The sequence below is a fragment of the Papio anubis genome, chromosome 18, assembly GCF_008728515.1.
Source record: "Papio anubis isolate 15944 chromosome 18, Panubis1.0, whole genome shotgun sequence".
NCBI lineage: Eukaryota > Metazoa > Chordata > Mammalia > Primates > Cercopithecidae > Papio > Papio anubis.
Window position 1 is genome coordinate 65,866,158 of NC_044993.1, and position 13,267 is coordinate 65,879,424.

General features: G+C 44.2%; 1 long non-coding RNA gene across 1 annotated transcript in view; it reads right to left on the reverse strand.

Moving 5' to 3' along the window:
• Positions 1-1,406: 1,406 nt before the first annotated feature.
• Positions 1,407-13,267, reverse strand: part of LOC103880298 — a 30,678-nt gene continuing 18,817 nt past the window's right edge. Inside the window, exon 6 of the long non-coding RNA XR_002519130.2 lies at positions 1,407-1,736. This is a non-coding gene — a long non-coding RNA (uncharacterized LOC103880298). The remainder of the gene's footprint in view (positions 1,737-13,267) is intronic.

Below are 13,267 nucleotides of genomic sequence, written 5' to 3' on the forward strand. Positions count from 1 at the left end.
AAACTATCATTTGCTGATTTAAGCAGTAATGGAATTTACCAGAAGGCTTTCAGTTGGCCCATAGAATTACCAACCTCAGGAAACAGGCAGGAAAAAAGGAAGTTAAGACAGCCAGAACCCTGGGCAAATTCATACCATAGCACCAGTCCAGTGAGAGCACCACTGAGCACTTGCTGCCCCATTGATTGGCATGACTCTCCCATTGGAAAGGATGCTGGTGCTGTGCCCCTTTTCTGGTTCAAGTCCTGTTGCATGCATCTGATTGGTTAACCTCAGTCCAATGGCACTAGTATAGCTGCAAGGGAGGCTGAGGAAGTGAGGAATGGCCATATTGCTTTCCTACCGTAGTTATAACAAAGTACCACCAACTGGGTTGTTTAGAACAATAGAAATGCATTGTCTCACAGTTTTGGCTATACTCCCTCTGAAGGCACTAGGGAAGGGTTGGCTCCACACCTTTCTCCTAGTTTCTGGTAGCCTTGGACATTCTTTGGCTAGTAAATGACTGTCTTCTCCCCATGTCTGTTCACATAATCTTTCCTCTATGTCTGTCTGGCTTTGTCTAAATTTCCCCTTTTGATAAAGACACCATCATTCTGGATTAGAGACCACCCTAGTGACCCCATCTCGACTATATCTGACAAGACCCTACTTCCAAATACAGTCAGATTTTGAGGTTATTGGTGCTAGGATTTCAATGTATCTTTCTTGGGGGACATAATTCAACCCATGCCATTGGCCTTTCAGTTTATTTGATACGAGGCAGGCTATAGTGGCTGCCAAGACTTATGCATGGTAGTTAATTTCTTTTACACATACAAAGAGGTTCAGATGCAGAAGCCAAACCCTGCTGACAGAACATCTGAAAAATATCCATTATACCCTCACCCTAATAATTCAGTACTCTAGGATTAGATATTCTCTGGTGTGTTATAATGATCCACATACCATTTCCTGAATATTTTGTAGCAGATGAATTGCTAAGAAAAAAACTTTACCAGCTGGGCATAGTGGCTCATGCCCTAATCTCAGCACTTTGGGAGGCCAAGGCAGTTAGAACCAGGGTCTAACTTCCCTTACAGTCATACTTCTTTGCAGAATATATGCGGTGGTTGAAAGTGGAAACTGGGTACAACGCCATGTCTTCTTAGGTCACCATTATTTGCATGGGCCCAGCCTTTTTTTTTTCCTGAGACAGAGTCTCACTCTGTCAGGTTGGAGTGCAATGGTGCAATCTCGGCTCACTGCAACCTCTGCTTCCCAGGTTCAAGTGAATCTCATACTCAGCCACCTGAGTAGCTGGAACTACACGCATGCACTACCACGCCTAGCTAATTTTTGTATTTTTTGTAGATACAGGGTTTTGCCCTGTTGGCCAGGCTGGTCTCAAATCTTGACCTCAAGTGATCTGTCTGTCTCCCTTCCCAAAGTGCTGAGATTACAAGTGTGAGCCACTGTACTCAGCTAGGCCCTGCCTTTTTCCTAGAATCACTTCCCCTTATCTTGGCTAATTATTCCTATCCTCCTGGTCCCAGTAGTCTACGCTCACTTCCCCTTCCTGGGATGAATGACTTCTTTCCCAGAACCTGGTGCTCTGTATATGTCATGGAACGCCGGGGTTGCACTTACCTCTTTTCTAGTCTGTCTTCCCCACTGCGATCTTCTGGGGCCATCATCACTGTATTTGATTTCTCAATGTCTAGCACAAGGCTAGGTGCATAACTGATGCTCACTCACTGAAAAATGAAGGAAATGATAAAAAACAATGAGATGGTTGCCCCAACCTCCTGGACCTTGGGAATAGGTTGACAATAACTTGTCCAAGGAGGAGACAAGGCCCATCTGTAGCATAAGAACTCCCTGAGGGTCTCAGTTCCAGGCTGGGATTAAAATAGGGTGGTATTGTCCAATATGCCAGAGACCAGCCACGTATGGCTATTTACTTATTTAAAGAGAAGGTCTTGTTCTGTTGTCCAGGTTGGAGTGCAGTGGCATGATCACAGCTCACTGCAGCCTTCAACTCCTGGGCTCAAGTGATACCCTCTTACCTCAGTCTTCTGAGTAGCTGGGATTACAGGTACATGCCACCATGCCCAGCTAAAGCTTTTTGTTTTGTAGAAATGGGGACTTGCTATGTTGCCTAGGCTATTCTTGAATTCCCGGCCTCCAGTTATCCTCCTGCCTTGGCCTCCCAAATTGCTGGGATTATAGGCATGAGCCACTGCCCCTGGCCCACATACAGCTATTTAAAGTTAAATTTAAATTACTTAATATTAAATAAAATTAAAAATTCAGTTTCTCTGTTGCACTAGCCAGATGCCAATTACTCCATGCGTGAGTAGCTACCATGGTGGATGGCACAGGTATAAAATATTTGTATTGTCACAGAAAGTTCTATTGCACAGTGCTGTTATAGGGTTCCTGCATCTCTCTAAAGGGACTATATTATAATCTTAGTAACGGGTCCGTTCCCTCCACTCCGCATTTATTTTTAACTCATATAAAATCGTGCACACACTCACACACACAACTACCCAAACCACTCATCACTTTGATTTTATAAAAAAACATTTATTGATTTTAACTAAAAAGACACTTGTGGCAAGAGGAATTTTATGTCTTAGTAAAAATGTCCTGTTTGAGGGAAACTTTAAGACAATTGGATTTTAACTGGGCCATTTATTTTGTGCCATTGCCACAAGGATGCCACACGTTTAGCATCTGTTCCCTGGTGCATAACTTTAAAAGGGAGCTGGTTGGATCCTCTGGCCATGAGGTGACAGGTAGCTTGAGTCTCTTGGCTCCAGCAACTATGGCAATTTTTTTTAGAGTGGATCAGCTTTATAGTTTCTGCAGAACTGGAAGACTGACACTCAACATGACCTCTTGACATGGTATTCATTGGCTGGGCGAAGCATGTGATGTGGCAGCTTCTCCAATTGTTTCCAAACCAAGAGTAGATGCTGAAGTTAACCACTAATCAGGCTTTGCACAGAAAGGGAGGCCTGAGGTTTTTGCCATCGGCTGGTATTATAATAACATGTGAGTGTGTGTGTGTGTTTGTGTGTGTGTGTGTACGTGCACACGAGAGAGAGAAAGAGACAGACTGCATGCAAAGGCACCTGCAATTTCTTTTTTTTTTCTTTTGAGACAAAAAGTTTCACTCTTGTCACCCAGGCTGGAGTGCAATGGTGCAATCTCGGCTCACTGCAACCTCTGCCTCCAGGGTTCAAGCAATTCTCCTGCCTCAGCCTCCTGAGTAGCTGGGATTACAGGCGCCCGCCACCACGCCTGGCTAATTTTTGTAATTTTAGTAGAGATGGGGTTTCACTGTGTGTCCAGGCTGGTCTCAAACTCCTGACCTCAGGTGATCCACCCGCCTCGGCCCCCAAAATGCTGAGATTACTAGAGTGAGCCACTGCGGCCAGCAGCCACCTCTTATTGCATTAGTGCTTACCTCCTGGAGCCCAAAGGGAGTTACCATCGGTGTTTACACCCCAGCAATGTACTCGCTTAAATGTGATCTGCAGGCCATGCCTTTGGTACCCCAACGTTGGGACGAAGACCTCATCTGACTCCTCTATGATTAGCTTAGCAGATAAACCCAACACCTGCAGAGGCATCCCCACTGTGTCCACCCCTTGAAAATCTGTCCTCTCTGTGAGCTAAGAACACGTTGCCTTATCCTTTCAGGCACTTAGAGAGAGTGTAGGTCAATGCAAAACAACGACTCACAAATTCCAAGCTGTGGCTACAGATTTGATGGAGGAGAAGGAGAAAAAAGAGGGGCTGTGTGAACAGAGAGGAACTTCAAATGTAGACTGATAAAAGAACGGGATGAGGAAGGAAAACTGAGGGGGCACATTTGGGGTTCACAGGGGCCTCCGTCTCAGGTGCGCACACACACCGTATGTTTAACATTAATAATTGCTAAATGATATGAAGTGATATATCAATCAAATTAATAAAGCTTACAATATTTAGGGCATTTAGTTTGCTAAAATCACTGGCATCTGTGCCTATTAAAAATGACAGATGATTAGGATATCCAAAGTTTGGTAGAATCTGCTAGCTAACAAGGTAGAATTAAAATTTACATCTTGTTCTGGCATAATGAAGATAATTAAAAAGAGTGATAAAACCCTTTGATTAACCCTCATCTCTTCTTGCATAGCATTTTATTATGCAAATGAAACCTCCAACACTGTAAACTTAATACCAGTTAAGAATATGAAGATGTTCTCATTTCCAAAGTACAAAGATATATGCGTACATATAAAATATTTGATTGAAATGGGGTCTGTTTTGCAATAAAGTGGAACTCAGGAGTGTGCAGCTCATGGAACAAAATTATGTCTCTCTTTGCTGCAGGCTTGAGTTCTTGTCCACTATGCCATCCATGCTGTTCCCCATTAGTTTCTGCTTTGTTATTTAATTACCTGCCCTGACACGTGATGGCACTGAGTGCCCAGAACGCAAACACAAGAATGTCTGTGTCATCTGATGAAGGGCTCACTCGTAGTCCTGACTTTGCTTTCTTGAGTTAAAGAGCACATCACAGTAACTTTAAAAAGCAGAAAGTCCCTTGTCTGCCCATCTCTGGGGTTTGAAAAGATGTAACCGCCCAGTGGGTTCACCTTGTCTGCTGCGTAGACACAGCCCATTTATCAAGATAGGAGAATTGCCATGGAGAAAGAGTAATTCATACAGAGCTGGCTGTGTGGGAGACCAGGGTTTTATTATCACTCAGATCAGTTTCCCCAAGCATTTGGGAATCAGAGTTTTTAAGGATAACTTGATGAGTGGGGGGCAGCCAGTGAGTTGGGAGTGCCGATTGATCACGTCAGAGAGGAAATCATAGGAAGTCAAAGCTGTCTTCTTGCATGAGTCAGTTCCTTGGTGGGGGCCACAAGATCTGATGAACCAGTTTATGATTGGTGCCAGCGGATCCATCAAGTGCAGGGTCTGCAAAATATCTCAAGCACCAGTCTTAGGCTATACAGTAGTGATTTTTGTTTTTAGAAAACAAAACAAAAATAATTTGTTTTGAGAAAGGGCTGTTATCATCTTTGTTTTCAACTATAGACTAAGTTCCTCCCAAAGCTAGTTCAGCCTTCGCCCAGGAATGAACAAGGACAGCTTGGAGGTTAGAAACAAGATGAAGTTGGTTAGGTCAGGTCTCTGTCACTGTCTCAGTCATACTTTTGTAATGGTGGTTTCGAAGAGAGGGATTCGAAAATCAGAGGGATGAGTTTTTTTTGTTGTTGTTGTTTTTTTAAAGGATTGACTCTCTCAGTAAGTAATTTCTCTTCTCCCTGAGAAATATTTCTTCTTCAGTTGTGCCAAAGAGAAGTCCAGGATGGCTGAAAGTGGTGCCGAGCTGATTTAATAGATTTTCCCTTGGTCAAGTGAGTTAATTGGCAGGAAAATAACAAAAGTCACTGTGAAAGAAGGAAATCAAATTCCTCTGCCTCTCTTTGCACTCTTCAGCCATTGCTCTCCATCCTCTCTCTTCACAGGGAATGAGCCTTGAGTTATGCCGTGAGAAGCAGCCAGTGTTAGCAAGAGAAATCTGAATTTCCTTCCAAGAACCATGCTTTGAAGATTGTTAAGATTCAGAGTCAACCAGACAGATGATGTGGATTGCAGGGGTGGACACATGAAATGAGATTTACTGCCTAGAGGACTGGGGACATGACGAAGCTGAGAAGCTGGGGGGAGACTAGAAATGCAAGAAGGAATAAAGGTGGAGGGAGAGAAGTTTTGGAAGAACCCACAGAGGAGAATGCAATCTGAGGATGTAGTAGAGAGAGATGGGGCCATAAGCCATGGAATGTTGACAGCTCCCAGAAACTGGAACAGACGAAAGATACATTCTCCCTTAGAACTTTTTGGTAGCCCTGCTGGCACAGCGATATTGACTTCTGACCTCCAACACTTGAGAGAATAAATTTCTGTTGTTTTAAGCTATGGGGTGTGTGGTCAATTTATTACAGCAGCCAGGGGAAACTAACACAGCTTTCAGTCTCGGGAAGTGGGAAGTTATACGAAAAGTGTAACCACCCAAGGGGTTCACCTTGCCTGCTGCCTAGACACAGCTAATTTATCAAAACAGGGGAATTGCCATAGGGAAAGAGTTTAATTCATGCAGATCTGGGTTTTACTGTGACTCAAATCAGTCTCCCTGACCATTCCAGGATAGGAGTCTTGAAGGACAATTTTGTGGATGGGGGACAGGGAGTGAGTTGGGAGTACTGATTGGTTGGGTAGGAGATGAAATCCTAGGGAGTAGAAGCTGTCTTCTGCTGAGTCAGTTCCTGGGTTGAAGGCCATAAGACCAGATAAGCCAGTTTATCCATCTAGGTGCTACCAGCTGATCCATCAAGTGCACGGTCTACAAAATATCTCAAGCACTGATCTTAGGTTTTGCAACAGTGTTGCTCTCCCCAGGAGCAATCTGGGGAGGGTCAGAATTTTGTAGCCTCCAGCTACATGACTCCTAAACCAGAATTTCTAATCTTGTGGCTAATTTGTTAGTCCTACAAAGGAAGTCTAGTCCCCAGGCAGGAAGGGGGCTTTGTTTTGGAAAAGGGCTATTGTCTTCTTTGTTTCAAAGTTAAACTATGAACTAAGTGCCTCCCAAAGTTAGTTCAGCCTACACCCAGGAACGAACAAGGACAGGTTAGACTCTAACCTAGAAGCAAGATGGAGTTGGTTAGGGCAGATCTCTTTAACTATTATAATTTTCTCAGTTGTAATCTTGCAATGGTGGTTTCAAAAGGTGACTGGAAGAAAGCAGAAGGAATGCCTGCCTCATCTTGCAGACATCAGGTGCATTCCTGAGAAGCTACAGGTAAGCTTGGTCCTTTCCAGTATGGTCTGTGTTGTAGCAGTGTTCTCATCTTGAAAATGGGAACTATAATAACACCCACCTCGTAGCATTGTCGAGAGGATTAAGTAAACTCCTAAATGTAAATGGCTTAGAAGAGCATCTGGTATAGAAGCTGTACTACAGAAGTGTTAGCTTGTAGTTCTGCTACTGTTGCTACTGTTATTTATTATGTTTATTATATTTGCAGCAATTTGCATGCCTTCCTGATTATTGCAGGGCCTCTTTGAATAATTTCATTTACCTAAGTATTTATAAAAAAAAAACTTGAAGTTTGTTTTCCAAAATATTATAAAGTTATTTCTGAGTGATGGGTTGGCCATAGAATTTTATTTGCCTGTCTTTGCTTCTATTTCCTAAATTTTTAGCAGTGAACACATATTACTTTGGTAATAAAAACATTAAAGTTTTGTTTTTATTTTCATTTTTAAAGACTGTTTTGTTTTAATTCTTAACAAAAGTGAAGAAGCTCAAAGCCAGGCAATGAGTTGATAGAGAACACTATATATACACATATATACACACACACACACACACACACATGTTTTAGAGATAGAGTCTTGCTTTGTTGCCAGGCTGGAGTGCAGAGGCACAATCTTGGCTCACTGCAACCTCTGTCTCCTGGGTTCAAGCGATTCTCCTGCCTCAGCTTCCCAAGTAGCTGGGACTACAGGCATGCACCAGCACGTTCAACTAATTTTTGTATTTTTCTAGTAGAGACAGGGTTTCACTATATGTTGACCAGGATGGTCTCGAACTCCTCATCTTAGGTGATCTGCCCACCTCGGCTTCCCAAAGTCCTGGGATTACAGGCATGAGCCACCACGCCCAGCCAGAGAACACTATATAATATTTTTGATGAAACCTTAAGATTTGTAAGAATTTTCAACTAGTAACTGGGGAAAGAGATGGGATTGGGTGGGTGGGTACAGGAAACAGATTGGGAAGCCAGTTTCAAAAGGTTGCAAGTGGCTGGGCACGATGGCTCACGCCTATAATCCCGGAACTTTGGGAGGCTGAGGCAGGCAGATCACAAGGTCAGGAGATCGAGACCATCCTGGCTAACACGGTGAAACCCTGTCTCTACTAAAAATACAAAAAAATTAGCTGGGCGTGGTGGTGGGCACCTGTAGTCCCAGCTTGGGAGGCTGAGGCAGGAGAATGGCATGAACCCTGGAGGCAGAGTTTGCAGTGAGCCGAGATCGCACCACTGCACTCCAGCTTGGGCGACAGAGCGAGACATCATCTCAAAAAAAAAAAAATGTTGCAAGAGATTCAGAGTAAGATTTTTATATCCCCAAATATTGCCCTAAATATCTGCCTGAAATGCCACCACTGTGGATTGAGTCCTCTCCTCTCCGGGGGATTATTTCTGGGAATAGAAAAACATCTGGTCACTAAAGACCAGGGTTTATCAGCCTGGACACCATCGACACTGTGGGCTGCATCATTCTTTTTTGTTGACGGATATCCTGATTACTGTAAAATGTTTAGCATCATCCCTGACTTCTTCCCACTGGATACCAATAGCACTCCCCGACCCCTCTGTTGTGATAATGTTACAGGAAAGGGGTCCCGATCCGGACGCCAACAGAGTGTTCTTGGATCTCGCACGAGAAGGAATTCAGGGCGAGTCCACAGTGCAAAGTAAAAGCAAGTTTATCAAGAAAGTCAAGTGGTGAAAGAACAGCTACTCCACAGACAGAGTAGGGCGTTTCCGAAAGTAACAGGAGAACCTGTCCGCCTTAGGTATAACGCTTGAATATATGGGGAGATGTGCTCTCCTACAAGGGTTTGTGATAAAGGATTAATTTTCTTAATTACTATATTTTGCAAGAATCGATATTATTTTTAAAGCAAAATGAGGAATGTCTCTGTTCTCCAGATACTGGGATATCTGGACACTCCCAAGTCTGGGTCTGTTTAGTAAACCTTATTAATTTGTTCCCTTAACCTTACACATCTAGAGGCTCGGAATGTCTAACTTTCTGGGAAAGCCGCTCAGCAAGTCCCCGCCTCATTTTCCAGCCCTCACGCAAAATGGAGTCACTCTGGTTCAAAGGCCTCTTACAATAACAGAAAGCATTTCCAGACATTGTCAAGTATCTCCTGGGAGTTGGGTAGGGACAACAATCACACCACCACTGCCTCTCCTTTCAGTTGAAAGTCACCGCATAGACCAAGGTCCAGCATTGCTTCCTTCAGATTCTGTTCAGGGAAATTCTGTTGATGGGAAGTCCTGGCTCAGATTCTAGACCAAGCTTGTTCAACCTGCAGCCTGTGGGCTGCATGCAGTCCAGGATGGCTTTGAATGTGGCCCAACACAAATTCCCAAACCTTTTTTTTTTTTTTTTCCCGAGACGGAGTCTTGCTCTGTCGCCCACGCTGGAGTGCAGTGGTGCAGTCTCAGCTCACTATAACCTCTGTCTTCCGAGTTCAAGCAATTCTCTTACCTCAGCCTCCCAAGTAGCTGGGATAGCTGGGATTACAGGTTCCCGCCACCACGCCCAGCTAATTTTTGCATTTTTAGTAGAGACAGGGTTTCACCACATTGGCCAGGCTGGTCTCGAACTCCCGACCTCAGGTGATCTGCCCGCCTCTGCCTCCCAAACTGCTGTGATTACAGGTGTGAGCCACTGCGCCTGGCCACAAATTTGCAAACTTTCTTAAAACATGACTGTAACTGCCCAAGGGTTCACTGTGCCCGCTGCCTAGACAGAGCCCATTGATTAAAACAGGGCAATTGCAATAGAGAAAGAGTAATCCACGCAGAGCCAGCTGTGCAGGAGACCAGAGTTTTTTTTATTACCCAAATCAGTCTTTCTGAAAACTTGAGAATCAGAGTTTTTAATGATAATTTGGTGGGTAGGCGGACCAGCGAATCAGGAGTATACCAATTGGTTGGCTTGGGGATGAACTCAGCGAATCAGGAGTATACCAATTGGTTGGCTTGGGGATGAACTCACAGGGAGTCGAAACTGTTCTCGTCTGGGCTGCTGAGCCCATTCCTGGGTAAGGGCCACAGAACTGGTTGGCAGGTTCAGGTGGGGCCATCTGGTCATCAGAAATGCAAAAGTCTGAAAAGACATCTCAAAAAGTCAATCTGAGGTTCACAAGAGCGATGTACCTTCAAGAATAATTGGGGAAGTTGCACATCTTATGGCCTCTGCAATAATGGTTGGTAATACTTAGAATTTCTGTCCCTCTCATCTTGACTTGGTGGGTGGTGGCCTTTCATTTGTTTTACAAGAACAGTTTAGCCTTTTGGGAAGGGCTATTATATAAACTATATACTAAATTCCTTCCCAAAGCTAGTTTGGTTGATGCCCAGGAATGAACCAGGACAGTTTAGAGGTTAGAAGCAAGATGAAGTCACTTAGGTCTGATCTCTTTCACTGTCATAATGTGTTCAGGTATGATTTTTGCAAAGGCAGTTTCATTAGGAAACTTTTTTGTGATTTTTTTTTTAGATCATCAGCTGTCATTAGTGTTAGTGTATTTTCTGTGTGGCCCATTCTTCTTCTTCCAATGTGGCCCAGGGAAGTCAAAAGATTGACCACTGATGTTCCAGATCATGGAGGCAGCAACTGGATGAAATCCTTTGAACTGTGGATTCAGAATGCTTGGATTGCTTTAGGGGTTTTGTTTGTTTGTTGGATTTTGAGACAGGCTTCTTGCTTTGTCACCCAGGCTGCAGTGCAGTGGTGCAATCATAGCTCCCTGCAGCCTCAATCTTCTGGGCTCAAGAGACCATCCCACCTCAGCCTCCTGAGTAGCCTGGGCCACAGGCGTGCACCACCATACCCAGCTAAGTTTTTATTTTCTGTAGAGATGGAATCTCACTATGTTCCCCAGGCTGGTCTTAAATTCCTGTGCTCAAGCAATCCTCTGCCTCAGGCTCCTAAAGTGCTGGGATTACAGGCCTGAGCCACTGCACCTGGCTGCTTTATCAGTTCTGTCACTCACTAGCCATATGACCTTGGGCAAGGCATTAAACTCCTGCAGTGTGCAGTTTCCTCACCATAAAATAGGGGTTAATAACATCAAACTTTACATCATTTTCATGTGAATAAGAGGTAACATATAGGCCACAGTGCACTGTGCCTGGCACACAGTACGACTTAATAAATACCTGGTCCCTTCCCTGCAAGTTGGTTGGTGTGTCTCAAAAATAAGAGCGATTAACTAACAATACTGTATAATTGACTCCCCCCATCAAAAAGCCATCAAACAAATTAGGTACCTGCTTCTTTTATCAAACCCAATTTTCCAAGCCTGCTTTGTCTCCACCCCAAAACCTCAGTAAAAATAAAATACAGAACCCAACTTGATACAAAATTATGATTTTTTTTTTCTTTTTGTAGTTTAGGAGGGTCTGAACAGAAAGCCCTTATCACTGAGCCTCAGCTGCAGAAGGAATCCTTTAATCGTGACCATCCTCCTGGAAGAATAATACAGATTTAGGGCCAGAAGTGGGTTACTGAGCAAAGAGGAAATACTGCTAGCGGCAACCCTACCCCTTCCTGTTGGCTGGGATTGGCTTTAATCTGCTTCCATTGTCGTTCTGAAGTCTGGAGATATTTGAGTATAGCCTAATTAAGTAGTTGTGGGCCCAGAGAGAATTTATTTTTGTCAAACCCATGTCATACGGAGGGGAATGTGTCAAGGATGCTTGTAAAACAAGCTGGCTCTCTTGAGACCTGTAGTTCCCCAAGCTGCCCTGGGTCTTGATCGTGGTGATTCTCCCTTAGAATCCTTTCGGAGGTGATTTATGAGTTACGAAGAAATCACTTAAACGGATAGTAAGGGTATGGGAGTCCTCTGTAAGGCTTTTCTCTTTAATGAAAAGCAGCCTCAAATCATTTTCTCACAAAGAGCAGCCTGTAAAGTTGAGCTGGAGACATACACAAACACGTTGGCGGAGTTCGCCCGGGTGAATGCGGGCAGTTACTAGGAACTAGACACCTTCAAGATGGTTGCACCATCTTCCCTTCTCTTTGTCAGCCACGTGTACAGTAAAGAGCAGACAAGACGGCACCAATCAACTGGAAAGCCCATTTGCATAATAAGATCAGGGTGAGGCGAACAGCCTTCCGCACACGCTGTGTCAACGTCATACTTGATCGAACCAATCTGTGAGCCCTATGCAAATCAGACACCACCTTCTCTAGCCTGCCTATAAAATCCGCTGGGGGCAGGGCGCGGTGGCTCACGCCTGTAATCCCAGCACTTTGGGAGGCCGAGGTGGGCGGATCACAAGGTCAGGAGATCGAGACCATCCTGGCTAACACGGTGAAACCCCGTCTCTACTAAAAATGCAAAAAATTAGCCGGGCGTGGCGGCGGGCGCCTATAGTCCCAGCTACTTGGGAGACTGAGGCAGGAGAAGGGCGTGAACCCAGGAGGCAGAGCTTGCAGTGAGCCGAGATCGCGCCACTGCACTCCACCATGGGCGACACAGGGAGACTCCATCTCAAAAATAAATAAATAAATAAATAAATAAATAAAATCTGCTGTGGTCTGAAGCCTCCCTCCTTTTTCAGACTTCTCTCTCCTCTCTCAGAGCTGCTCACCTCTCTTCTTTCTTCTATTAAACTTTCCACTCCTTAACCCACCCACACGGGTCCATGTCCTGAATTATTTCTTGGTGCCAACAAAGAGGTACTTTCGCTTCAGTCTCTGGTAGCTTGCTTTTCACAACCAATCAGACTGATGGAGAGCCATGGCTTCATTTACCTGAGGTGAGCTCCAAGTGGCCAATGGGAAACCTCTAGCGGGTATTTGGACCAGAGAAGGTTCTGTGTGCGGGCTCTTGAGCCCCTACGCTTGGACCTGCTCCCACCCTGTGGAGTGTACTTTCGTTTTCAGTACATCTCTGCTTTTATTGCTTCATTCTTTCCTTGCTTTGTTTGTGTGTTTTTGCCCAATTCTTTGTTCAAAATGCCAAGAACCTAGACACCCTCCAGTGGTAACACTTCAGCAAGTGACAACATCTTTGAGCCTCCGTTTTCTGAGTTAAAAATGAGGATATTAAGTGAAACTGATTGATGAATTTAACATTTATGAAACATCTGTTTTGTGCAAGGCACTGTGGAGAATTGCTTGAGCACAGGAGTTTTTTACCCCTAGTTGCGAGGGTTAAAAAAACCTGCAAATGGTGTCACTGTCTTCATGGAACTTACATTTAGTGGTGTGCTGCTAAGGTTTAATACGTGGATTTCAAAAAAATAAAAAATAGAAGAAGGACCTAGTTTGTAATATTTGCCAATTTCTGTGGTGTAAATATTTCCACCATGGCTGACTTACGTTTTTTTTGAGATGGAATCTCACTCTGTTGCTCAGGCTTGAGTGCAGTGGCGTGATCTCAGCTCACTGCAAC